Below are 21,283 nucleotides of genomic sequence, written 5' to 3' on the forward strand. Positions count from 1 at the left end.
GACCTAAGCAGCGTCGACTCCGTGGCGCAACGGTAGCGCGTCTGACTCCAGATCAGAAGGTTGCGTGTTCAAATCACGTCGGGGTCACAATGAAATTTTCGTTTACGGAAGCCATAGGCGAGTATGTCAGTTTAATCAGATACCAAACGATTACGGAGAACGGACGAACAGAACTTGCTTGAAAAAAGCTACTAGTGCAATTTTCGCGTTCTGACATTAAGGTGAAGGCGCCGACTCGCACGTTCTCCAGGCGCGAAGTGTCTAGTATTTTTGATATTTATATCGTTTAACGCTAATATATAACTGAGAGATAATGATTACGCAATATTTTGCTCGATTAGACGTCTTTAGCCAGGCAGAGTATAATACTTTTCCTTAAGTTATGGGAACAGAAAGATCGTGAAAGGGGGTATAGCTCAGTCGTAGAGCATTCGACTGCAGATCGAGAGGTCCCCGGTTCAATCCCGGGTGCCCCCTTCATTTTTCAGTATCTCGAAAAAACAAATGACGATTGTCGCGGTGAGTTGCAAATGCATGTTTGAGATGCACCCTGCACGCCATACCGAAGGCTTTGGAGCAACATTTCAATGGGGGGGATCGCAGCCCAGAGTCTTGCAGGTCATCGTCCTCCCGCCATGAGGTCGAACTGTACGAAATCCACTTGCTTGGCGGAAGAATCTTGTACACTGAATTTTGTAGAATATGGTGATAGGCAAAAGTTTTCTTGTACCGCTGCACGGAGAAACAAAAATTGGAGGAGCTGGGATTTGAACCCAGGACTTTCTGCATGCGAAGCAGACACTCTACCACTGAGTTACACCCCCGCCAGAGCAAGTACATCTGGGACGAGTGCCTCGTGGATCCTACTGTCATTATTTCTTAGGTTTGAACGGTACAGTAAGTGTTGGAGGAACCTATTCATGACAAGACCTAAGCAGCGTCGACTCCGTGGCGCAACGGTAGCGCGTCTGACTCCAGATCAGAAGGTTGCGTGTTCAAATCACGTCGGGGTCACAATGAAATTTTCGTTTACGGAAGCCATAGGCGAGTATGTCAGTTTAATCAGATACCAAACGATTACGGAGAACGGACGAACAGAACTTGCTTGAAAAAAGCTACTAGTGCAATTTTCGCGTTCTGACATTAAGGTGAAGGCGCCGACTCGCACGTTCTCCAGGCGCGAAGTGTCTAGTATTTTTGATATTTATATCGTTTAACGCTAATATATAACTGAGAGATAATGATTACGCAATATTTTGCTCGATTAGACGTCTTTAGCCAGGCAGAGTATAATACTTTTCCTTAAGTTATGGGAACAGAAAGATCGTGAAAGGGGGTATAGCTCAGTCGTAGAGCATTCGACTGCAGATCGAGAGGTCCCCGGTTCAATCCCGGGTGCCCCCTTCATTTTTCAGTATCTCGAAAAAACAAATGACGATTGTCGCGGTGAGTTGCAAATGCATGTTTGAGATGCACCCTGCACGCCATACCGAAGGCTTTGGAGCAACATTTCAATGGGGGGGATCGCAGCCCAGAGTCTTGCAGGTCATCGTCCTCCCGCCATGAGGTCGAACTGTACGAAATCCACTTGCTTGGCGGAAGAATCTTGTACACTGAATTTTGTAGAATATGGTGATAGGCAAAAGTTTTCTTGTACCGCTGCACGGAGAAACAAAAATTGGAGGAGCTGGGATTTGAACCCAGGACTTTCTGCATGCGAAGCAGACACTCTACCACTGAGTTACACCCCCGCCAGAGCAAGTACATCTGGGACGAGTGCCTCGTGGATCCTACTGTCATTATTTCTTAGGTTTGAACGGTACAGTAAGTGTTGGAGGAACCTATTCATGACAAGACCTAAGCAGCGTCGACTCCGTGGCGCAACGGTAGCGCGTCTGACTCCAGATCAGAAGGTTGCGTGTTCAAATCACGTCGGGGTCACAATGAAATTTTCGTTTACGGAAGCCATAGGCGAGTATGTCAGTTTAATCAGATACCAAACGATTACGGAGAACGGACGAACAGAACTTGCTTGAAAAAAGCTACTAGTGCAATTTTCGCGTTCTGACATTAAGGTGAAGGCGCCGACTCGCACGTTCTCCAGGCGCGAAGTGTCTAGTATTTTTGATATTTATATCGTTTAACGCTAATATATAACTGAGAGATAATGATTACGCAATATTTTGCTCGATTAGACGTCTTTAGCCAGGCAGAGTATAATACTTTTCCTTAAGTTATGGGAACAGAAAGATCGTGAAAGGGGGTATAGCTCAGTCGTAGAGCATTCGACTGCAGATCGAGAGGTCCCCGGTTCAATCCCGGGTGCCCCCTTCATTTTTCAGTATCTCGAAAAAACAAATGACGATTGTCGCGGTGAGTTGCAAATGCATGTTTGAGATGCACCCTGCACGCCATACCGAAGGCTTTGGAGCAACATTTCAATGGGGGGGATCGCAGCCCAGAGTCTTGCAGGTCATCGTCCTCCCGCCATGAGGTCGAACTGTACGAAATCCACTTGCTTGGCGGAAGAATCTTGTACACTGAATTTTGTAGAATATGGTGATAGGCAAAAGTTTTCTTGTACCGCTGCACGGAGAAACAAAAATTGGAGGAGCTGGGATTTGAACCCAGGACTTTCTGCATGCGAAGCAGACACTCTACCACTGAGTTACACCCCCGCCAGAGCAAGTACATCTGGGACGAGTGCCTCGTGGATCCTACTGTCATTATTTCTTAGGTTTGAACGGTACAGTAAGTGTTGGAGGAACCTATTCATGACAAGACCTAAGCAGCGTCGACTCCGTGGCGCAACGGTAGCGCGTCTGACTCCAGATCAGAAGGTTGCGTGTTCAAATCACGTCGGGGTCACAATGAAATTTTCGTTTACGGAAGCCATAGGCGAGTATGTCAGTTTAATCAGATACCAAACGATTACGGAGAACGGACGAACAGAACTTGCTTGAAAAAAGCTACTAGTGCAATTTTCGCGTTCTGACATTAAGGTGAAGGCGCCGACTCGCACGTTCTCCAGGCGCGAAGTGTCTAGTATTTTTGATATTTATATCGTTTAACGCTAATATATAACTGAGAGATAATGATTACGCAATATTTTGCTCGATTAGACGTCTTTAGCCAGGCAGAGTATAATACTTTTCCTTAAGTTATGGGAACAGAAAGATCGTGAAAGGGGGTATAGCTCAGTCGTAGAGCATTCGACTGCAGATCGAGAGGTCCCCGGTTCAATCCCGGGTGCCCCCTTCATTTTTCAGTATCTCGAAAAAACAAATGACGATTGTCGCGGTGAGTTGCAAATGCATGTTTGAGATGCACCCTGCACGCCATACCGAAGGCTTTGGAGCAACATTTCAATGGGGGGGATCGCAGCCCAGAGTCTTGCAGGTCATCGTCCTCCCGCCATGAGGTCGAACTGTACGAAATCCACTTGCTTGGCGGAAGAATCTTGTACACTGAATTTTGTAGAATATGGTGATAGGCAAAAGTTTTCTTGTACCGCTGCACGGAGAAACAAAAATTGGAGGAGCTGGGATTTGAACCCAGGACTTTCTGCATGCGAAGCAGACACTCTACCACTGAGTTACACCCCCGCCAGAGCAAGTACATCTGGGACGAGTGCCTCGTGGATCCTACTGTCATTATTTCTTAGGTTTGAACGGTACAGTAAGTGTTGGAGGAACCTATTCATGACAAGACCTAAGCAGCGTCGACTCCGTGGCGCAACGGTAGCGCGTCTGACTCCAGATCAGAAGGTTGCGTGTTCAAATCACGTCGGGGTCACAATGAAATTTTCGTTTACGGAAGCCATAGGCGAGTATGTCAGTTTAATCAGATACCAAACGATTACGGAGAACGGACGAACAGAACTTGCTTGAAAAAAGCTACTAGTGCAATTTTCGCGTTCTGACATTAAGGTGAAGGCGCCGACTCGCACGTTCTCCAGGCGCGAAGTGTCTAGTATTTTTGATATTTATATCGTTTAACGCTAATATATAACTGAGAGATAATGATTACGCAATATTTTGCTCGATTAGACGTCTTTAGCCAGGCAGAGTATAATACTTTTCCTTAAGTTATGGGAACAGAAAGATCGTGAAAGGGGGTATAGCTCAGTCGTAGAGCATTCGACTGCAGATCGAGAGGTCCCCGGTTCAATCCCGGGTGCCCCCTTCATTTTTCAGTATCTCGAAAAAACAAATGACGATTGTCGCGGTGAGTTGCAAATGCATGTTTGAGATGCACCCTGCACGCCATACCGAAGGCTTTGGAGCAACATTTCAATGGGGGGGATCGCAGCCCAGAGTCTTGCAGGTCATCGTCCTCCCGCCATGAGGTCGAACTGTACGAAATCCACTTGCTTGGCGGAAGAATCTTGTACACTGAATTTTGTAGAATATGGTGATAGGCAAAAGTTTTCTTGTACCGCTGCACGGAGAAACAAAAATTGGAGGAGCTGGGATTTGAACCCAGGACTTTCTGCATGCGAAGCAGACACTCTACCACTGAGTTACACCCCCGCCAGAGCAAGTACATCTGGGACGAGTGCCTCGTGGATCCTACTGTCATTATTTCTTAGGTTTGAACGGTACAGTAAGTGTTGGAGGAACCTATTCATGACAAGACCTAAGCAGCGTCGACTCCGTGGCGCAACGGTAGCGCGTCTGACTCCAGATCAGAAGGTTGCGTGTTCAAATCACGTCGGGGTCACAATGAAATTTTCGTTTACGGAAGCCATAGGCGAGTATGTCAGTTTAATCAGATACCAAACGATTACGGAGAACGGACGAACAGAACTTGCTTGAAAAAAGCTACTAGTGCAATTTTCGCGTTCTGACATTAAGGTGAAGGCGCCGACTCGCACGTTCTCCAGGCGCGAAGTGTCTAGTATTTTTGATATTTATATCGTTTAACGCTAATATATAACTGAGAGATAATGATTACGCAATATTTTGCTCGATTAGACGTCTTTAGCCAGGCAGAGTATAATACTTTTCCTTAAGTTATGGGAACAGAAAGATCGTGAAAGGGGGTATAGCTCAGTCGTAGAGCATTCGACTGCAGATCGAGAGGTCCCCGGTTCAATCCCGGGTGCCCCCTTCATTTTTCAGTATCTCGAAAAAACAAATGACGATTGTCGCGGTGAGTTGCAAATGCATGTTTGAGATGCACCCTGCACGCCATACCGAAGGCTTTGGAGCAACATTTCAATGGGGGGGATCGCAGCCCAGAGTCTTGCAGGTCATCGTCCTCCCGCCATGAGGTCGAACTGTACGAAATCCACTTGCTTGGCGGAAGAATCTTGTACACTGAATTTTGTAGAATATGGTGATAGGCAAAAGTTTTCTTGTACCGCTGCACGGAGAAACAAAAATTGGAGGAGCTGGGATTTGAACCCAGGACTTTCTGCATGCGAAGCAGACACTCTACCACTGAGTTACACCCCCGCCAGAGCAAGTACATCTGGGACGAGTGCCTCGTGGATCCTACTGTCATTATTTCTTAGGTTTGAACGGTACAGTAAGTGTTGGAGGAACCTATTCATGACAAGACCTAAGCAGCGTCGACTCCGTGGCGCAACGGTAGCGCGTCTGACTCCAGATCAGAAGGTTGCGTGTTCAAATCACGTCGGGGTCACAATGAAATTTTCGTTTACGGAAGCCATAGGCGAGTATGTCAGTTTAATCAGATACCAAACGATTACGGAGAACGGACGAACAGAACTTGCTTGAAAAAAGCTACTAGTGCAATTTTCGCGTTCTGACATTAAGGTGAAGGCGCCGACTCGCACGTTCTCCAGGCGCGAAGTGTCTAGTATTTTTGATATTTATATCGTTTAACGCTAATATATAACTGAGAGATAATGATTACGCAATATTTTGCTCGATTAGACGTCTTTAGCCAGGCAGAGTATAATACTTTTCCTTAAGTTATGGGAACAGAAAGATCGTGAAAGGGGGTATAGCTCAGTCGTAGAGCATTCGACTGCAGATCGAGAGGTCCCCGGTTCAATCCCGGGTGCCCCCTTCATTTTTCAGTATCTCGAAAAAACAAATGACGATTGTCGCGGTGAGTTGCAAATGCATGTTTGAGATGCACCCTGCACGCCATACCGAAGGCTTTGGAGCAACATTTCAATGGGGGGGATCGCAGCCCAGAGTCTTGCAGGTCATCGTCCTCCCGCCATGAGGTCGAACTGTACGAAATCCACTTGCTTGGCGGAAGAATCTTGTACACTGAATTTTGTAGAATATGGTGATAGGCAAAAGTTTTCTTGTACCGCTGCACGGAGAAACAAAAATTGGAGGAGCTGGGATTTGAACCCAGGACTTTCTGCATGCGAAGCAGACACTCTACCACTGAGTTACACCCCCGCCAGAGCAAGTACATCTGGGACGAGTGCCTCGTGGATCCTACTGTCATTATTTCTTAGGTTTGAACGGTACAGTAAGTGTTGGAGGAACCTATTCATGACAAGACCTAAGCAGCGTCGACTCCGTGGCGCAACGGTAGCGCGTCTGACTCCAGATCAGAAGGTTGCGTGTTCAAATCACGTCGGGGTCACAATGAAATTTTCGTTTACGGAAGCCATAGGCGAGTATGTCAGTTTAATCAGATACCAAACGATTACGGAGAACGGACGAACAGAACTTGCTTGAAAAAAGCTACTAGTGCAATTTTCGCGTTCTGACATTAAGGTGAAGGCGCCGACTCGCACGTTCTCCAGGCGCGAAGTGTCTAGTATTTTTGATATTTATATCGTTTAACGCTAATATATAACTGAGAGATAATGATTACGCAATATTTTGCTCGATTAGACGTCTTTAGCCAGGCAGAGTATAATACTTTTCCTTAAGTTATGGGAACAGAAAGATCGTGAAAGGGGGTATAGCTCAGTCGTAGAGCATTCGACTGCAGATCGAGAGGTCCCCGGTTCAATCCCGGGTGCCCCCTTCATTTTTCAGTATCTCGAAAAAACAAATGACGATTGTCGCGGTGAGTTGCAAATGCATGTTTGAGATGCACCCTGCACGCCATACCGAAGGCTTTGGAGCAACATTTCAATGGGGGGGATCGCAGCCCAGAGTCTTGCAGGTCATCGTCCTCCCGCCATGAGGTCGAACTGTACGAAATCCACTTGCTTGGCGGAAGAATCTTGTACACTGAATTTTGTAGAATATGGTGATAGGCAAAAGTTTTCTTGTACCGCTGCACGGAGAAACAAAAATTGGAGGAGCTGGGATTTGAACCCAGGACTTTCTGCATGCGAAGCAGACACTCTACCACTGAGTTACACCCCCGCCAGAGCAAGTACATCTGGGACGAGTGCCTCGTGGATCCTACTGTCATTATTTCTTAGGTTTGAACGGTACAGTAAGTGTTGGAGGAACCTATTCATGACAAGACCTAAGCAGCGTCGACTCCGTGGCGCAACGGTAGCGCGTCTGACTCCAGATCAGAAGGTTGCGTGTTCAAATCACGTCGGGGTCACAATGAAATTTTCGTTTACGGAAGCCATAGGCGAGTATGTCAGTTTAATCAGATACCAAACGATTACGGAGAACGGACGAACAGAACTTGCTTGAAAAAAGCTACTAGTGCAATTTTCGCGTTCTGACATTAAGGTGAAGGCGCCGACTCGCACGTTCTCCAGGCGCGAAGTGTCTAGTATTTTTGATATTTATATCGTTTAACGCTAATATATAACTGAGAGATAATGATTACGCAATATTTTGCTCGATTAGACGTCTTTAGCCAGGCAGAGTATAATACTTTTCCTTAAGTTATGGGAACAGAAAGATCGTGAAAGGGGGTATAGCTCAGTCGTAGAGCATTCGACTGCAGATCGAGAGGTCCCCGGTTCAATCCCGGGTGCCCCCTTCATTTTTCAGTATCTCGAAAAAACAAATGACGATTGTCGCGGTGAGTTGCAAATGCATGTTTGAGATGCACCCTGCACGCCATACCGAAGGCTTTGGAGCAACATTTCAATGGGGGGGATCGCAGCCCAGAGTCTTGCAGGTCATCGTCCTCCCGCCATGAGGTCGAACTGTACGAAATCCACTTGCTTGGCGGAAGAATCTTGTACACTGAATTTTGTAGAATATGGTGATAGGCAAAAGTTTTCTTGTACCGCTGCACGGAGAAACAAAAATTGGAGGAGCTGGGATTTGAACCCAGGACTTTCTGCATGCGAAGCAGACACTCTACCACTGAGTTACACCCCCGCCAGAGCAAGTACATCTGGGACGAGTGCCTCGTGGATCCTACTGTCATTATTTCTTAGGTTTGAACGGTACAGTAAGTGTTGGAGGAACCTATTCATGACAAGACCTAAGCAGCGTCGACTCCGTGGCGCAACGGTAGCGCGTCTGACTCCAGATCAGAAGGTTGCGTGTTCAAATCACGTCGGGGTCACAATGAAATTTTCGTTTACGGAAGCCATAGGCGAGTATGTCAGTTTAATCAGATACCAAACGATTACGGAGAACGGACGAACAGAACTTGCTTGAAAAAAGCTACTAGTGCAATTTTCGCGTTCTGACATTAAGGTGAAGGCGCCGACTCGCACGTTCTCCAGGCGCGAAGTGTCTAGTATTTTTGATATTTATATCGTTTAACGCTAATATATAACTGAGAGATAATGATTACGCAATATTTTGCTCGATTAGACGTCTTTAGCCAGGCAGAGTATAATACTTTTCCTTAAGTTATGGGAACAGAAAGATCGTGAAAGGGGGTATAGCTCAGTCGTAGAGCATTCGACTGCAGATCGAGAGGTCCCAGGTTCAATCCCGGGTGCCCCCTTCATTTTTCAGTATCTCGAAAAAACAAATGACGATTGTCGCGGTGAGTTGCAAATGCATGTTTGAGATGCACCCTGCACGCCATACCGAAGGCTTTGGAGCAACATTTCAATGGGGGGGATCGCAGCCCAGAGTCTTGCAGGTCATCGTCCTCCCGCCATGAGGTCGAACTGTACGAAATCCACTTGCTTGGCGGAAGAATCTTGTACACTGAATTTTGTAGAATATGGTGATAGGCAAAAGTTTTCTTGTACCGCTGCACGGAGAAACAAAAATTGGAGGAGCTGGGATTTGAACCCAGGACTTTCTGCATGCGAAGCAGACACTCTACCACTGAGTTACACCCCCGCCAGAGCAAGTACATCTGGGACGAGTGCCTCGTGGATCCTACTGTCATTATTTCTTAGGTTTGAACGGTACAGTAAGTGTTGGAGGAACCTATTCATGACAAGACCTAAGCAGCGTCGACTCCGTGGCGCAACGGTAGCGCGTCTGACTCCAGATCAGAAGGTTGCGTGTTCAAATCACGTCGGGGTCACAATGAAATTTTCGTTTACGGAAGCCATAGGCGAGTATGTCAGTTTAATCAGATACCAAACGATTACGGAGAACGGACGAACAGAACTTGCTTGAAAAAAGCTACTAGTGCAATTTTCGCGTTCTGACATTAAGGTGAAGGCGCCGACTCGCACGTTCTCCAGGCGCGAAGTGTCTAGTATTTTTGATATTTATATCGTTTAACGCTAATATATAACTGAGAGATAATGATTACGCAATATTTTGCTCGATTAGACGTCTTTAGCCAGGCAGAGTATAATACTTTTCCTTAAGTTATGGGAACAGAAAGATCGTGAAAGGGGGTATAGCTCAGTCGTAGAGCATTCGACTGCAGATCGAGAGGTCCCTGGTTCAATCCCGGGTGCCCCCTTCATTTTTCAGTATCTCGAAAAAACAAATGACGATTGTCGCGGTGAGTTGCAAATGCATGTTTGAGATGCACCCTGCACGCCATACCGAAGGCTTTGGAGCAACATTTCAATGGGGGGGGATCGCAGCCCAGAGTCTTGCAGGTCATCGTCCTCCCGCCATGAGGTCGAACTGTACGAAATCCACTTGCTTGGCGGAAGAATCTTGTACACTGAATTTTGTAGAATATGGTGATAGGCAAAAGTTTTCTTGTACCGCTGCACGGAGAAACAAAAATTGGAGGAGCTGGGATTTGAACCCAGGACTTTCTGCATGCGAAGCAGACACTCTACCACTGAGTTACACCCCCGCCAGAGCAAGTACATCTGGGACGAGTGCCTCGTGGATCCTACTGTCATTATTTCTTAGGTTTGAACGGTACAGTAAGTGTTGGAGGAACCTATTCATGACAAGACCTAAGCAGCGTCGACTCCGTGGCGCAACGGTAGCGCGTCTGACTCCAGATCAGAAGGTTGCGTGTTCAAATCACGTCGGGGTCACAATGAAATTTTCGTTTACGGAAGCCATAGGCGAGTATGTCAGTTTAATCAGATACCAAACGATTACGGAGAACGGACGAACAGAACTTGCTTGAAAAAAGCTACTAGTGCAATTTTCGCGTTCTGACATTAAGGTGAAGGCGCCGACTCGCACGTTCTCCAGGCGCGAAGTGTCTAGTATTTTTGATATTTATATCGTTTAACGCTAATATATAACTGAGAGATAATGATTACGCAATATTTTGCTCGATTAGACGTCTTTAGCCAGGCAGAGTATAATACTTTTCCTTAAGTTATGGGAACAGAAAGATCGTGAAAGGGGGTATAGCTCAGTCGTAGAGCATTCGACTGCAGATCGAGAGGTCCCCGGTTCAATCCCGGGTGCCCCCTTCATTTTTCAGTATCTTGAAAAAACAAATGACGATTGTCGCGGTGAGTTGCAAATGCATGTTTGAGATGCACCCTGCACGCCATACCGAAGGCTTTGGAGCAACATTTCAATGGGGGGGATCGCAGCCCAGAGTCTTGCAGGTCATCGTCCTCCCGCCATGAGGTCGAACTGTACGAAATCCACTTGCTTGGCGGAAGAATCTTGTACACTGAATTTTGTAGAATATGGTGATAGGCAAAAGTTTTCTTGTACCGCTGCACGGAGAAACAAAAATTGGAGGAGCTGGGATTTGAACCCAGGACTTTCTGCATGCGAAGTAGACACTCTACCACTGAGTTACACCCCCGCCAGAGCAAGTACATCTGGGACGAGTGCCTCGTGGATCCTACTGTCATTATTTCTTAGGTTTGAACGGTACAGTAAGTGTTGGAGGAACCTATTCATGACAAGACCTAAGCAGCGTCGACTCCGTGGCGCAACGGTAGCGCGTCTGACTCCAGATCAGAAGGTTGCGTGTTCAAATCACGTCGGGGTCACAATGAAATTTTCGTTTACGGAAGCCATAGGCGAGTATGTCAGTTTAATCAGATACCAAACGATTACGGAGAACGGACGAACAGAACTTGCTTGAAAAAAGCTACTAGTGCAATTTTCGCGTTCTGACATTAAGGTGAAGGCGCCGACTCGCACGTTCTCCAGGCGCGAAGTGTCTAGTATTTTTGATATTTATATCGTTTAACGCTAATATATAACTGAGAGATAATGATTACGCAATATTTTGCTCGATTAGACGTCTTTAGCCAGGCAGAGTATAATACTTTTCCTTAAGTTATGGGAACAGAAAGATCGTGAAAGGGGGTATAGCTCAGTCGTAGAGCATTCGACTGCAGATCGAGAGGTCCCCGGTTCAATCCCGGGTGCCCCCTTCATTTTTCAGTATCTCGAAAAAACAAATGACGATTGTCGCGGTGAGTTGCAAATGCATGTTTGAGATGCACCCTGCACGCCATACCGAAGGCTTTGGAGCAACATTTCAATGGGGGGGATCGCAGCCCAGAGTCTTGCAGGTCATCGTCCTCCCGCCATGAGGTCGAACTGTACGAAATCCACTTGCTTGGCGGAAGAATCTTGTACACTGAATTTTGTAGAATATGGTGATAGGCAAAAGTTTTCTTGTACCGCTGCACGGAGAAACAAAAATTGGAGGAGCTGGGATTTGAACCCAGGACTTTCTGCATGCGAAGCAGACACTCTACCACTGAGTTACACCCCCGCCAGAGCAAGTACATCTGGGACGAGTGCCTCGTGGATCCTACTGTCATTATTTCTTAGGTTTGAACGGTACAGTAAGTGTTGGAGGAACCTATTCATGACAAGACCTAAGCAGCGTCGACTCCGTGGCGCAACGGTAGCGCGTCTGACTCCAGATCAGAAGGTTGCGTGTTCAAATCACGTCGGGGTCACAATGAAATTTTCGTTTACGGAAGCCATAGGCGAGTATGTCAGTTTAATCAGATACCAAACGATTACGGAGAACGGACGAACAGAACTTGCTTGAAAAAAGCTACTAGTGCAATTTTCGCGTTCTGACATTAAGGTGAAGGCGCCGACTCGCACGTTCTCCAGGCGCGAAGTGTCTAGTATTTTTGATATTTATATCGTTTAACGCTAATATATAACTGAGAGATAATGATTACGCAATATTTTGCTCGATTAGACGTCTTTAGCCAGGCAGAGTATAATACTTTTCCTTAAGTTATGGGAACAGAAAGATCGTGAAAGGGGGTATAGCTCAGTCGTAGAGCATTCGACTGCAGATCGAGAGGTCCCCGGTTCAATCCCGGGTGCCCCCTTCATTTTTCAGTATCTCGAAAAAACAAATGACGATTGTCGCGGTGAGTTGCAAATGCATGTTTGAGATGCACCCTGCACGCCATACCGAAGGCTTTGGAGCAACATTTCAATGGGGGGGATCGCAGCCCAGAGTCTTGCAGGTCATCGTCCTCCCGCCATGAGGTCGAACTGTACGAAATCCACTTGCTTGGCGGAAGAATCTTGTACACTGAATTTTGTAGAATATGGTGATAGGCAAAAGTTTTCTTGTACCGCTGCACGGAGAAACAAAAATTGGAGGAGCTGGGATTTGAACCCAGGACTTTCTGCATGCGAAGCAGACACTCTACCACTGAGTTACACCCCCGCCAGAGCAAGTACATCTGGGACGAGTGCCTCGTGGATCCTACTGTCATTATTTCTTAGGTTTGAACGGTACAGTAAGTGTTGGAGGAACCTATTCATGACAAGACCTAAGCAGCGTCGACTCCGTGGCGCAACGGTAGCGCGTCTGACTCCAGATCAGAAGGTTGCGTGTTCAAATCACGTCGGGGTCACAATGAAATTTTCGTTTACGGAAGCCATAGGCGAGTATGTCAGTTTAATCAGATACCAAACGATTACGGAGAACGGACGAACAGAACTTGCTTGAAAAAAGCTACTAGTGCAATTTTCGCGTTCTGACATTAAGGTGAAGGCGCCGACTCGCACGTTCTCCAGGCGCGAAGTGTCTAGTATTTTTGATATTTATATCGTTTAACGCTAATATATAACTGAGAGATAATGATTACGCAATATTTTGCTCGATTAGACGTCTTTAGCCAGGCAGAGTATAATACTTTTCCTTAAGTTATGGGAACAGAAAGATCGTGAAAGGGGGTATAGCTCAGTCGTAGAGCATTCGACTGCAGATCGAGAGGTCCCCGGTTCAATCCCGGGTGCCCCCTTCATTTTTCAGTATCTCGAAAAAACAAATGACGATTGTCGCGGTGAGTTGCAAATGCATGTTTGAGATGCACCCTGCACGCCATACCGAAGGCTTTGGAGCAACATTTCAATGGGGGGGATCGCAGCCCAGAGTCTTGCAGGTCATCGTCCTCCCGCCATGAGGTCGAACTGTACGAAATCCACTTGCTTGGCGGAAGAATCTTGTACACTGAATTTTGTAGAATATGGTGATAGGCAAAAGTTTTCTTGTACCGCTGCACGGAGAAACAAAAATTGGAGGAGCTGGGATTTGAACCCAGGACTTTCTGCATGCGAAGTAGACACTCTACCACTGAGTTACACCCCCGCCAGAGCAAGTACATCTGGGACGAGTGCCTCGTGGATCCTACTGTCATTATTTCTTAGGTTTGAACGGTACAGTAAGTGTTGGAGGAACCTATTCATGACAAGACCTAAGCAGCGTCGACTCCGTGGCGCAACGGTAGCGCGTCTGACTCCAGATCAGAAGGTTGCGTGTTCAAATCACGTCGGGGTCACATTGAAATTTTCGTTTACGGAAGCCATAGGCGAGTATGTCAGTTTAATCAGATACCAAACGATTACGGAGAACGGACGAACAGAACTTGCTTGAAAAAAGCTACTAGTGCAATTTTCGCGTTCTGACATTAAGGTGAAGGCGCCGACTCGCACGTTCTCCAGGCGCGAAGTGTCTAGTATTTTTGATATTTATATCGTTTAACGCTAATATATAACTGAGAGATAATGATTACGCAATATTTTGCTCGATTAGACGTCTTTAGCCAGGCAGAGTATAATACTTTTCCTTAAGTTATGGGAACAGAAAGATCGTGAAAGGGGGTATAGCTCAGTCGTAGAGCATTCGACTGCAGATCGAGAGGTCCCCGGTTCAATCCCGGGTGCCCCCTTCATTTTTCAGTATCTCGAAAAAACAAATGACGATTGTCGCGGTGAGTTGCAAATGCATGTTTGAGATGCACCCTGCACGCCATACCGAAGGCTTTGGAGCAACATTTCAATGGGGGGGATCGCAGCCCAGAGTCTTGCAGGTCATCGTCCTCCCGCCATGAGGTCGAACTGTACGAAATCCACTTGCTTGGCGGAAGAATCTTGTACACTGAATTTTGTAGAATATGGTGATAGGCAAAAGTTTTCTTGTACCGCTGCACGGAGAAACAAAAATTGGAGGAGCTGGGATTTGAACCCAGGACTTTCTGCATGCGAAGCAGACACTCTACCACTGAGTTACACCCCCGCCAGAGCAAGTACATCTGGGACGAGTGCCTCGTGGATCCTACTGTCATTATTTCTTAGGTTTGAACGGTACAGTAAGTGTTGGAGGAACCTATTCATGACAAGACCTAAGCAGCGTCGACTCCGTGGCGCAACGGTAGCGCGTCTGACTCCAGATCAGAAGGTTGCGTGTTCAAATCACGTCGGGGTCACAATGAAATTTTCGTTTACGGAAGCCATAGGCGAGTATGTCAGTTTAATCAGATACCAAACGATTACGGAGAACGGACGAACAGAACTTGCTTGAAAAAAGCTACTAGTGCAATTTTCGCGTTCTGACATTAAGGTGAAGGCGCCGACTCGCACGTTCTCCAGGCGCGAAGTGTCTAGTATTTTTGATATTTATATCGTTTAACGCTAATATATAACTGAGAGATAATGATTACGCAATATTTTGCTCGATTAGACGTCTTTAGCCAGGCAGAGTATAATACTTTTCCTTAAGTTATGGGAACAGAAAGATCGTGAAAGGGGGTATAGCTCAGTCGTAGAGCATTCGACTGCAGATCGAGAGGTCCCCGGTTCAATCCCGGGTGCCCCCTTCATTTTTCAGTATCTCGAAAAAACAAATGACGATTGTCGCGGTGAGTTGCAAATGCATGTTTGAGATGCACCCTGCACGCCATACCGAAGGCTTTGGAGCAACATTTCAATGGGGGGGATCGCAGCCCAGAGTCTTGCAGGTCATCGTCCTCCCGCCATGAGGTCGAACTGTACGAAATCCACTTGCTTGGCGGAAGAATCTTGTACACTGAATTTTGTAGAATATGGTGATAGGCAAAAGTTTTCTTGTACCGCTGCACGGAGAAACAAAAATTGGAGGAGCTGGGATTTGAACCCAGGACTTTCTGCATGCGAAGCAGACACTCTACCACTGAGTTACACCCCCGCCAGAGCAAGTACATCTGGGACGAGTGCCTCGTGGATCCTACTGTCATTATTTCTTAGGTTTGAACGGTACAGTAAGTGTTGGAGGAACCTATTCATGACAAGACCTAAGCAGCGTCGACTCCGTGGCGCAACGGTAGCGCGTCTGACTCCAGATCAGAAGGTTGCGTGTTCAAATCACGTCGGGGTCACAATGAAATTTTCGTTTACGGAAGCCATAGGCGAGTATGTCAGTTTAATCAGATACCAAACGATTACGGAGAACGGACGAACAGAACTTGCTTGAAAAAAGCTACTAGTGCAATTTTCGCGTTCTGACATTAAGGTGAAGGCGCCGACTCGCACGTTCTCCAGGCGCGAAGTGTCTAGTATTTTTGATATTTATATCGTTTAACGCTAATATATAACTGAGAGATAATGATTACGCAATATTTTGCTCGATTAGACGTCTTTAGCCAGGCAGAGTATAATACTTTTCCTTAAGTTATGGGAACAGAAAGATCGTGAAAGGGGGTATAGCTCAGTCGTAGAGCATTCGACTGCAGATCGAGAGGTCCCCGGTTCAATCCCGGGTGCCCCCTTCATTTTTCAGTATCTCGAAAAAACAAATGACGATTGTCGCGGTGAGTTGCAAATGCATGTTTGAGATGCACCCTGCACGCCATACCGAAGGCTTTGGAGCAACATTTCAATGGGGGGGATCGCAGCCCAGAGTCTTGCAGGTCATCGTCCTCCCGCCATGAGGTCGAACTGTACGAAATCCACTTGCTTGGCGGAAGAATCTTGTACACTGAATTTTGTAGAATATGGTGATAGGCAAAAGTTTTCTTGTACCGCTGCACGGAGAAACAAAAATTGGAGGAGCTGGGATTTGAACCCAGGACTTTCTGCATGCGAAGTAGACACTCTACCACTGAGTTACACCCCCGCCAGAGCAAGTACATCTGGGACGAGTGCCTCGTGGATCCTACTGTCATTATTTCTTAGGTTTGAACGGTACAGTAAGTGTTGGAGGAACCTATTCATGACAAGACCTAAGCAGCGTCGACTCCGTGGCGCAACGGTAGCGCGTCTGACTCCAGATCAGAAGGTTGCGTGTTCAAATCACGTCGGGGTCACAATGAAATTTTCGTTTACGGAAGCCATAGGCGAGTATGTCAGTTTAATCAGATACCAAACGATTACGGAGAACGGACGAACAGAACTTGCTTGAAAAAAGCTACTAGTGCAATTTTCGCGTTCTGACATTAAGGTGAAGGCGCCGACTCGCACGTTCTCCAGGCGCGAAGTGTCTAGTATTTTTGATATTTATATCGTTTAACGCTAATATATAACTGAGAGATAATGATTACGCAATATTTTGCTCGATTAGACGTCTTTAGCCAGGCAGAGTATAATACTTTTCCTTAAGTTATGGGAACAGAAAGATCGTGAAAGGGGGTATAGCTCAGTCGTAGAGCATTCGACTGCAGATCGAGAGGTCCCCGGTTCAATCCCGGGTGCCCCCTTCATTTTTCAGTATCTCGAAAAAACAAATGACGATTGTCGCGGTGAGTTGCAAATGCATGTTTGAGATGCACCCTGCACGCCATACCGAAGGCTTTGGAGCAACATTTCAATGGGGGGGATCGCAGCCCAGAGTCTTGCAGGTCATCGTCCTCCCGCCATGAGGTCGAACTGTACGAAATCCACTTGCTTGGCGGAAGAATCTTGTACACTGAATTTTGTAGAATATGGTGATAGGCAAAAGTTTTCTTGTACCGCTGCACGGAGAAACAAAAATTGGAGGAGCTGGGATTTGAACCCAGGACTTTCTGCATGCGAAGTAGACACTCTACCACTGAGTTACACCCCCGCCAGAGCAAGTACATCTGGGACGAGTGCCTCGTGGATCCTACTGTCATTATTTCTTGGGTTTGAACGGTACAGTAAGTGTTGGAGGAACCTATTCATGACAAGACCTAAGCAGCGTCGACTCCGTGGCGCAACGGTAGCGCGTCTGACTCCAGATCAGAAGGTTGCGTGTTCAAATCACGTCGGGGTCACAATGAAATTTTCGTTTACGGAAGCCATAGGCGAGTATGTCAGTTTAATCAGATACCAAACGATTACGGAGAACGGACGAACAGAACTTGCTTGAAAAAAGCTACTAGTGCAATTTTCGCGTTCTGACATTAAGGTGAAGGCGCCGACTCGCACGTTCTCCAGGCGCGAAGTGTCTAGTATTTTTGATATTTATATCGTTTAACGCTAATATATAACTGAGAGATAATGATTACGCAATATTTTGCTCGATTAGACGTCTTTAGCCAGGCAGAGTATAATACTTTTCCTTAAGTTATGGGAAAAGAAAGATCGTGAAAGGGGGTATAGCTCAGTCGTAGAGCATTCGACTGCAGATCGAGAGGTCCCCGGTTCAATCCCGGGTGCCCCCTTCATTTTTCAGTATCTCGAAAAAACAAATGACGATTGTCGCGGTGAGTTGCAAATGCATGTTTGAGATGCACCCTGCACGCCATACCGAAGGCTTTGGAGCAACATTTCAATGGGGGGGATCGCAGCCCAGAGTCTTGCAGGTCATCGTCCTCCCGCCATGAGGTCGAACTGTACGAAATCCACTTGCTTGGCGGAAGAATCTTGTACACTGAATTTTGTAGAATATGGTGATAGGCAAAAGTTTTCTTGTACCGCTGCACGGAGAAACAAAAATTGGAGGAGCTGGGATTTGAACCCAGGACTTTCTGCATGCGAAGTAGACACTCTACCACTGAGTTACACCCCCGCCAGAGCAAGTACATCTGGGACGAGTGCCTCGTGGATCCTACTGTCATTATTTCTTAGGTTTGAACGGTACAGTAAGTGTTGGAGGAACCTATTCATGACAAGACCTAAGCAGCGTCGACTCCGTGGCGCAACGGTAGCGCGTCTGACTCCAGATCAGAAGGTTGCGTGTTCAAATCACGTCGGGGTCACAGTGAAATTTTCGTTTACGGAAGCCATAGGCGAGTACGTCAGTTTAATCAGATACCAAACGATTACGGAGAACGGACGAACAGAACTTGCTTGAAAAAAGCTACTAGTGCAATTTTCGCGTTCTGACATTAAGGTGAAGGCGCCGACTCGCACGTTCTCCAGGCGCGAAGTGTCTAGTATTTTTGATATTTATATCGTTTAACGCTAATATATAACTGAGAGATAATGATTACGCAATATTTTGCTCGATTAGACGTCTTTAGCCAGGCAGAGTATAATACTTTTCCTTAAGTTATGGGAACAGAAAGATCGTGAAAGGGGGTATAGCTCAGTCGTAGAGCATTCGACTGCAGATCGAGAGGTCCCCGGTTCAATCCCGGGTGCCCCCTTCATTTTTCAGTATCTCGAAAAAACAAATGACGATTGTCGCGGTGAGTTGCAAATGCATGTTTGAGATGCACCCTGCACGCCATACCGAAGGCTTTGGAGCAACATTTCAATGGGGGGGATCGCAGCCCAGAGTCTTGCAGGTCATCGTCCTCCCGCCATGAGGTCGAACTGTACGAAATCCACTTGCTTGGCGGAAGAATCTTGTACACTGAATTTTGTAGAATATGGTGATAGGCAAAAGTTTTCTTGTACCGCTGCACGGAGAAACAAAAATTGGAGGAGCTGGGATTTGAACCCAGGACTTTCTGCATGCGAAGCAGACACTCTACCACTGAGTTACACCCCCGCCAGAGCAAGTACATCTGGGACGAGTGCCTCGTGGATCCTACTGTCATTATTTCTTAGGTTTGAACGGTACAGTAAGTGTTGGAGGAACCTATTCATGACAAGACCTAAGCAGCGTCGACTCCGTGGCGCAACGGTAGCGCGTCTGACTCCAGATCAGGAGGTTGCGTGTTCAAATCACGTCGGGGTCACAATGAAATTTTCGTTTACGGAAGCCATAGGCGAGTATGCCAGTTTAATCAGATACCAAACGATTACGGAGAACGGACGAACAGAACTTGCTTGAAAAAAGCTACTAGTGCAATTTTCGCGTTCTGACATTAAGGTGAAGGCGCCGACTCGCACGTTCTCCAGGCGCGAAGTGTCTAGTATTTTTGATATTTATATCGTTTAACGCTAATATATAACTGAGAGATAATGATTACGCAATATTTTGCTCGATTAGACGTCTTTAGCCAGGCAGAGTATAATACTTTTCCTTAAGTTATGGGAACAGAAAGATCGTGAAAGGGGGTATAGCTCAGTCGTAGAGCATTCGACTGCAGATCGAGAGGTCCCCGGTTCAATCCCGGGTGCCCCCTTCATTTTTCAGTATCTCGAAAAAACAAATGACGATTGTCGCGGTGAGTTGCAAATGCATGTTTGAGATGCACCCTGCACGCCATACCGAAGGCTTTGGAGCAACATTTCAATGGGGGGGATCGCAGCCCAGAGTCTTGCAGGTCATCGTCCTCCCGCCATGAGGTCGAACTGTACGAAATCCACTTGCTTGGCGGAAGAATCTTGTACACTGAATTTTGTAGAATATGGTGATAGGCAAAAGTTTTCTTGTACCGCTGCACGGAGAAACAAAAATTGGAGGAGCTGGGATTTGAACCCACGACTTTCTGCATGCGAAGTAGACACTCTACCACTGAGTTACACCCCCGCCAGAGCAAGTACATCTGGGACGAGTGCCTCGTGGATCCTACTGTCATTATTTCTTAGGTTTGAACGGTACAGTAAGTGTTGGAGGAACCTATTCATGACAAGACCTAAGCAGCGTCCACTCCGTGGCGCAACGGTAGCGCGTCTGACTCCAGATCAGAAGGTTGCGTGTTCAAATCACGTCGGGGTCACAATGAAATTTTCGTTTACGGAAGCCATAGGCGAGTATGTCAGTTTAATCAGATACCAAACGATTACGGAGAACGGACGAACAGAACTTGCTTGAAAAAAGCTACTAGTGCAATTTTCGCGTTCTGACATTAAGGTGAAGGCGCCGACTCGCACGTTCTCCAGGCGCGAAGTGTCTAGTATTTTTGATATTTATATCGTTTAACGCTAATATATAACTGAGAGATAATGATTACGCAATATTTTGCTCGATTAGTCGTCTTTAGCCAGGCAGAGTATAATACTTTTCCTTAAGTTATGGGAACAGAAAGATCGTGAAAGGGGGTATAGCTCAGTCGTAGAGCATTCGACTGCAGATCGAGAGGTCCCCGGTTCAATCCCGGGTGCCCCCTTCATTTTTCAGTATCTCGAAAAAACAAATGACGATTGTCGCGGTGAGTTGCAAATGCATGTTTGAGATGCACCCTGCACGCCATACCGAAGGCTTTGGAGCAACATTTCAATGGGGGGGATCGCAGCCCAGAGTCTTGCAGGTCATCGTCCTCCCGCCATGAGGTCGAACTGTACGAAATCCACTTGCTTGGCGGAAGAATCTTGTACACTGAATTTTGTAGAATATGGTGATAGGCAAAAGTTTTCTTGTACCGCTGCACGGAGAAACAAAAATTGGAGGAGCTGGGATTTGAACCCAGGACTTTCTGCATGCGAAGCAGACACTCTACCACTGAGTTACACCCCCGCCAGAGCAAGTACATCTGGGACGAGTGCCTCGTGGATCCTACTGTCATTATTTCTTAGGTTTG

At 46.6% G+C, this 21,283-nt stretch overlaps 69 non-coding genes across 69 annotated transcripts; 46 read left to right on the forward strand and 23 right to left on the reverse strand.

Annotated features, from left to right (window-relative positions):
- The first annotated feature begins 15 nt into the window (after positions 1–15).
- Trnaw-cca lies at positions 16–87 on the forward strand. The gene has a single exon. It is a non-coding gene; the product is annotated as a tRNA-Trp (tRNA).
- A 318-nt stretch (positions 88–405) lies between these two features.
- Positions 406–477, forward strand: Trnac-gca. Its single transcript has one exon. It is a non-coding gene; the product is annotated as a tRNA-Cys (tRNA).
- A 275-nt stretch (positions 478–752) lies between these two features.
- Positions 753–824, reverse strand: Trnaa-cgc. The gene has a single exon. It is a non-coding gene; the product is annotated as a tRNA-Ala (tRNA).
- A 118-nt stretch (positions 825–942) lies between these two features.
- On the forward strand, positions 943–1,014 carry Trnaw-cca. The gene has a single exon. It is a non-coding gene; the product is annotated as a tRNA-Trp (tRNA).
- A 318-nt stretch (positions 1,015–1,332) lies between these two features.
- Positions 1,333–1,404, forward strand: Trnac-gca. Its single transcript has one exon. It is a non-coding gene; the product is annotated as a tRNA-Cys (tRNA).
- A 275-nt stretch (positions 1,405–1,679) lies between these two features.
- Positions 1,680–1,751, reverse strand: Trnaa-cgc. The gene has a single exon. It is a non-coding gene; the product is annotated as a tRNA-Ala (tRNA).
- Positions 1,752–1,869: 118 nt separating this feature from the next.
- On the forward strand, positions 1,870–1,941 carry Trnaw-cca. The gene has a single exon. It is a non-coding gene; the product is annotated as a tRNA-Trp (tRNA).
- A 318-nt stretch (positions 1,942–2,259) lies between these two features.
- Trnac-gca lies at positions 2,260–2,331 on the forward strand. The gene has a single exon. It is a non-coding gene; the product is annotated as a tRNA-Cys (tRNA).
- Positions 2,332–2,606: 275 nt separating this feature from the next.
- Trnaa-cgc lies at positions 2,607–2,678 on the reverse strand. Its single transcript has one exon. It is a non-coding gene; the product is annotated as a tRNA-Ala (tRNA).
- Positions 2,679–2,796: 118 nt separating this feature from the next.
- On the forward strand, positions 2,797–2,868 carry Trnaw-cca. Its single transcript has one exon. It is a non-coding gene; the product is annotated as a tRNA-Trp (tRNA).
- Positions 2,869–3,186: 318 nt separating this feature from the next.
- Trnac-gca lies at positions 3,187–3,258 on the forward strand. Its single transcript has one exon. It is a non-coding gene; the product is annotated as a tRNA-Cys (tRNA).
- Positions 3,259–3,533: 275 nt separating this feature from the next.
- Trnaa-cgc lies at positions 3,534–3,605 on the reverse strand. The gene has a single exon. It is a non-coding gene; the product is annotated as a tRNA-Ala (tRNA).
- Positions 3,606–3,723: 118 nt separating this feature from the next.
- On the forward strand, positions 3,724–3,795 carry Trnaw-cca. The gene has a single exon. It is a non-coding gene; the product is annotated as a tRNA-Trp (tRNA).
- Positions 3,796–4,113: 318 nt separating this feature from the next.
- Positions 4,114–4,185, forward strand: Trnac-gca. The gene has a single exon. It is a non-coding gene; the product is annotated as a tRNA-Cys (tRNA).
- Positions 4,186–4,460: 275 nt separating this feature from the next.
- Positions 4,461–4,532, reverse strand: Trnaa-cgc. The gene has a single exon. It is a non-coding gene; the product is annotated as a tRNA-Ala (tRNA).
- Positions 4,533–4,650: 118 nt separating this feature from the next.
- On the forward strand, positions 4,651–4,722 carry Trnaw-cca. Its single transcript has one exon. It is a non-coding gene; the product is annotated as a tRNA-Trp (tRNA).
- A 318-nt stretch (positions 4,723–5,040) lies between these two features.
- Positions 5,041–5,112, forward strand: Trnac-gca. Its single transcript has one exon. It is a non-coding gene; the product is annotated as a tRNA-Cys (tRNA).
- A 275-nt stretch (positions 5,113–5,387) lies between these two features.
- On the reverse strand, positions 5,388–5,459 carry Trnaa-cgc. The gene has a single exon. It is a non-coding gene; the product is annotated as a tRNA-Ala (tRNA).
- A 118-nt stretch (positions 5,460–5,577) lies between these two features.
- Trnaw-cca lies at positions 5,578–5,649 on the forward strand. Its single transcript has one exon. It is a non-coding gene; the product is annotated as a tRNA-Trp (tRNA).
- Positions 5,650–5,967: 318 nt separating this feature from the next.
- Positions 5,968–6,039, forward strand: Trnac-gca. The gene has a single exon. It is a non-coding gene; the product is annotated as a tRNA-Cys (tRNA).
- A 275-nt stretch (positions 6,040–6,314) lies between these two features.
- On the reverse strand, positions 6,315–6,386 carry Trnaa-cgc. The gene has a single exon. It is a non-coding gene; the product is annotated as a tRNA-Ala (tRNA).
- A 118-nt stretch (positions 6,387–6,504) lies between these two features.
- Positions 6,505–6,576, forward strand: Trnaw-cca. Its single transcript has one exon. It is a non-coding gene; the product is annotated as a tRNA-Trp (tRNA).
- Positions 6,577–6,894: 318 nt separating this feature from the next.
- Trnac-gca lies at positions 6,895–6,966 on the forward strand. Its single transcript has one exon. It is a non-coding gene; the product is annotated as a tRNA-Cys (tRNA).
- A 275-nt stretch (positions 6,967–7,241) lies between these two features.
- Positions 7,242–7,313, reverse strand: Trnaa-cgc. The gene has a single exon. It is a non-coding gene; the product is annotated as a tRNA-Ala (tRNA).
- A 118-nt stretch (positions 7,314–7,431) lies between these two features.
- On the forward strand, positions 7,432–7,503 carry Trnaw-cca. Its single transcript has one exon. It is a non-coding gene; the product is annotated as a tRNA-Trp (tRNA).
- A 318-nt stretch (positions 7,504–7,821) lies between these two features.
- Positions 7,822–7,893, forward strand: Trnac-gca. The gene has a single exon. It is a non-coding gene; the product is annotated as a tRNA-Cys (tRNA).
- Positions 7,894–8,168: 275 nt separating this feature from the next.
- Positions 8,169–8,240, reverse strand: Trnaa-cgc. Its single transcript has one exon. It is a non-coding gene; the product is annotated as a tRNA-Ala (tRNA).
- A 118-nt stretch (positions 8,241–8,358) lies between these two features.
- Trnaw-cca lies at positions 8,359–8,430 on the forward strand. Its single transcript has one exon. It is a non-coding gene; the product is annotated as a tRNA-Trp (tRNA).
- A 318-nt stretch (positions 8,431–8,748) lies between these two features.
- Trnac-gca lies at positions 8,749–8,820 on the forward strand. Its single transcript has one exon. It is a non-coding gene; the product is annotated as a tRNA-Cys (tRNA).
- A 275-nt stretch (positions 8,821–9,095) lies between these two features.
- Positions 9,096–9,167, reverse strand: Trnaa-cgc. The gene has a single exon. It is a non-coding gene; the product is annotated as a tRNA-Ala (tRNA).
- Positions 9,168–9,285: 118 nt separating this feature from the next.
- Positions 9,286–9,357, forward strand: Trnaw-cca. The gene has a single exon. It is a non-coding gene; the product is annotated as a tRNA-Trp (tRNA).
- A 318-nt stretch (positions 9,358–9,675) lies between these two features.
- Positions 9,676–9,747, forward strand: Trnac-gca. Its single transcript has one exon. It is a non-coding gene; the product is annotated as a tRNA-Cys (tRNA).
- A 276-nt stretch (positions 9,748–10,023) lies between these two features.
- On the reverse strand, positions 10,024–10,095 carry Trnaa-cgc. Its single transcript has one exon. It is a non-coding gene; the product is annotated as a tRNA-Ala (tRNA).
- Positions 10,096–10,213: 118 nt separating this feature from the next.
- On the forward strand, positions 10,214–10,285 carry Trnaw-cca. The gene has a single exon. It is a non-coding gene; the product is annotated as a tRNA-Trp (tRNA).
- A 318-nt stretch (positions 10,286–10,603) lies between these two features.
- Positions 10,604–10,675, forward strand: Trnac-gca. Its single transcript has one exon. It is a non-coding gene; the product is annotated as a tRNA-Cys (tRNA).
- Positions 10,676–10,950: 275 nt separating this feature from the next.
- Positions 10,951–11,022, reverse strand: Trnaa-cgc. The gene has a single exon. It is a non-coding gene; the product is annotated as a tRNA-Ala (tRNA).
- A 118-nt stretch (positions 11,023–11,140) lies between these two features.
- Positions 11,141–11,212, forward strand: Trnaw-cca. The gene has a single exon. It is a non-coding gene; the product is annotated as a tRNA-Trp (tRNA).
- A 318-nt stretch (positions 11,213–11,530) lies between these two features.
- Trnac-gca lies at positions 11,531–11,602 on the forward strand. The gene has a single exon. It is a non-coding gene; the product is annotated as a tRNA-Cys (tRNA).
- Positions 11,603–11,877: 275 nt separating this feature from the next.
- Positions 11,878–11,949, reverse strand: Trnaa-cgc. The gene has a single exon. It is a non-coding gene; the product is annotated as a tRNA-Ala (tRNA).
- Positions 11,950–12,067: 118 nt separating this feature from the next.
- Positions 12,068–12,139, forward strand: Trnaw-cca. Its single transcript has one exon. It is a non-coding gene; the product is annotated as a tRNA-Trp (tRNA).
- A 318-nt stretch (positions 12,140–12,457) lies between these two features.
- On the forward strand, positions 12,458–12,529 carry Trnac-gca. The gene has a single exon. It is a non-coding gene; the product is annotated as a tRNA-Cys (tRNA).
- A 275-nt stretch (positions 12,530–12,804) lies between these two features.
- On the reverse strand, positions 12,805–12,876 carry Trnaa-cgc. Its single transcript has one exon. It is a non-coding gene; the product is annotated as a tRNA-Ala (tRNA).
- Positions 12,877–12,994: 118 nt separating this feature from the next.
- Trnaw-cca lies at positions 12,995–13,066 on the forward strand. Its single transcript has one exon. It is a non-coding gene; the product is annotated as a tRNA-Trp (tRNA).
- Positions 13,067–13,384: 318 nt separating this feature from the next.
- On the forward strand, positions 13,385–13,456 carry Trnac-gca. The gene has a single exon. It is a non-coding gene; the product is annotated as a tRNA-Cys (tRNA).
- Positions 13,457–13,731: 275 nt separating this feature from the next.
- Trnaa-cgc lies at positions 13,732–13,803 on the reverse strand. Its single transcript has one exon. It is a non-coding gene; the product is annotated as a tRNA-Ala (tRNA).
- A 118-nt stretch (positions 13,804–13,921) lies between these two features.
- On the forward strand, positions 13,922–13,993 carry Trnaw-cca. The gene has a single exon. It is a non-coding gene; the product is annotated as a tRNA-Trp (tRNA).
- A 318-nt stretch (positions 13,994–14,311) lies between these two features.
- On the forward strand, positions 14,312–14,383 carry Trnac-gca. The gene has a single exon. It is a non-coding gene; the product is annotated as a tRNA-Cys (tRNA).
- Positions 14,384–14,658: 275 nt separating this feature from the next.
- On the reverse strand, positions 14,659–14,730 carry Trnaa-cgc. Its single transcript has one exon. It is a non-coding gene; the product is annotated as a tRNA-Ala (tRNA).
- Positions 14,731–14,848: 118 nt separating this feature from the next.
- On the forward strand, positions 14,849–14,920 carry Trnaw-cca. The gene has a single exon. It is a non-coding gene; the product is annotated as a tRNA-Trp (tRNA).
- A 318-nt stretch (positions 14,921–15,238) lies between these two features.
- On the forward strand, positions 15,239–15,310 carry Trnac-gca. The gene has a single exon. It is a non-coding gene; the product is annotated as a tRNA-Cys (tRNA).
- Positions 15,311–15,585: 275 nt separating this feature from the next.
- Positions 15,586–15,657, reverse strand: Trnaa-cgc. The gene has a single exon. It is a non-coding gene; the product is annotated as a tRNA-Ala (tRNA).
- A 118-nt stretch (positions 15,658–15,775) lies between these two features.
- Positions 15,776–15,847, forward strand: Trnaw-cca. The gene has a single exon. It is a non-coding gene; the product is annotated as a tRNA-Trp (tRNA).
- Positions 15,848–16,165: 318 nt separating this feature from the next.
- On the forward strand, positions 16,166–16,237 carry Trnac-gca. Its single transcript has one exon. It is a non-coding gene; the product is annotated as a tRNA-Cys (tRNA).
- A 275-nt stretch (positions 16,238–16,512) lies between these two features.
- On the reverse strand, positions 16,513–16,584 carry Trnaa-cgc. The gene has a single exon. It is a non-coding gene; the product is annotated as a tRNA-Ala (tRNA).
- Positions 16,585–16,702: 118 nt separating this feature from the next.
- Positions 16,703–16,774, forward strand: Trnaw-cca. Its single transcript has one exon. It is a non-coding gene; the product is annotated as a tRNA-Trp (tRNA).
- Positions 16,775–17,092: 318 nt separating this feature from the next.
- Trnac-gca lies at positions 17,093–17,164 on the forward strand. Its single transcript has one exon. It is a non-coding gene; the product is annotated as a tRNA-Cys (tRNA).
- A 275-nt stretch (positions 17,165–17,439) lies between these two features.
- Positions 17,440–17,511, reverse strand: Trnaa-cgc. Its single transcript has one exon. It is a non-coding gene; the product is annotated as a tRNA-Ala (tRNA).
- Positions 17,512–17,629: 118 nt separating this feature from the next.
- On the forward strand, positions 17,630–17,701 carry Trnaw-cca. Its single transcript has one exon. It is a non-coding gene; the product is annotated as a tRNA-Trp (tRNA).
- A 318-nt stretch (positions 17,702–18,019) lies between these two features.
- Trnac-gca lies at positions 18,020–18,091 on the forward strand. The gene has a single exon. It is a non-coding gene; the product is annotated as a tRNA-Cys (tRNA).
- Positions 18,092–18,366: 275 nt separating this feature from the next.
- Positions 18,367–18,438, reverse strand: Trnaa-cgc. Its single transcript has one exon. It is a non-coding gene; the product is annotated as a tRNA-Ala (tRNA).
- Positions 18,439–18,556: 118 nt separating this feature from the next.
- Positions 18,557–18,628, forward strand: Trnaw-cca. Its single transcript has one exon. It is a non-coding gene; the product is annotated as a tRNA-Trp (tRNA).
- Positions 18,629–18,946: 318 nt separating this feature from the next.
- On the forward strand, positions 18,947–19,018 carry Trnac-gca. Its single transcript has one exon. It is a non-coding gene; the product is annotated as a tRNA-Cys (tRNA).
- A 275-nt stretch (positions 19,019–19,293) lies between these two features.
- On the reverse strand, positions 19,294–19,365 carry Trnaa-cgc. The gene has a single exon. It is a non-coding gene; the product is annotated as a tRNA-Ala (tRNA).
- A 118-nt stretch (positions 19,366–19,483) lies between these two features.
- Trnaw-cca lies at positions 19,484–19,555 on the forward strand. The gene has a single exon. It is a non-coding gene; the product is annotated as a tRNA-Trp (tRNA).
- Positions 19,556–19,873: 318 nt separating this feature from the next.
- On the forward strand, positions 19,874–19,945 carry Trnac-gca. Its single transcript has one exon. It is a non-coding gene; the product is annotated as a tRNA-Cys (tRNA).
- Positions 19,946–20,220: 275 nt separating this feature from the next.
- On the reverse strand, positions 20,221–20,292 carry Trnaa-cgc. Its single transcript has one exon. It is a non-coding gene; the product is annotated as a tRNA-Ala (tRNA).
- A 118-nt stretch (positions 20,293–20,410) lies between these two features.
- On the forward strand, positions 20,411–20,482 carry Trnaw-cca. Its single transcript has one exon. It is a non-coding gene; the product is annotated as a tRNA-Trp (tRNA).
- A 318-nt stretch (positions 20,483–20,800) lies between these two features.
- Trnac-gca lies at positions 20,801–20,872 on the forward strand. The gene has a single exon. It is a non-coding gene; the product is annotated as a tRNA-Cys (tRNA).
- Positions 20,873–21,147: 275 nt separating this feature from the next.
- Positions 21,148–21,219, reverse strand: Trnaa-cgc. The gene has a single exon. It is a non-coding gene; the product is annotated as a tRNA-Ala (tRNA).
- Between the last annotated feature and the right edge of the window lie 64 nt (positions 21,220–21,283).

This window comes from Schistocerca americana, chromosome 3, assembly GCF_021461395.2.
Source record: "Schistocerca americana isolate TAMUIC-IGC-003095 chromosome 3, iqSchAmer2.1, whole genome shotgun sequence".
Taxonomy (NCBI): Eukaryota; Metazoa; Arthropoda; class Insecta; order Orthoptera; family Acrididae; genus Schistocerca; species Schistocerca americana.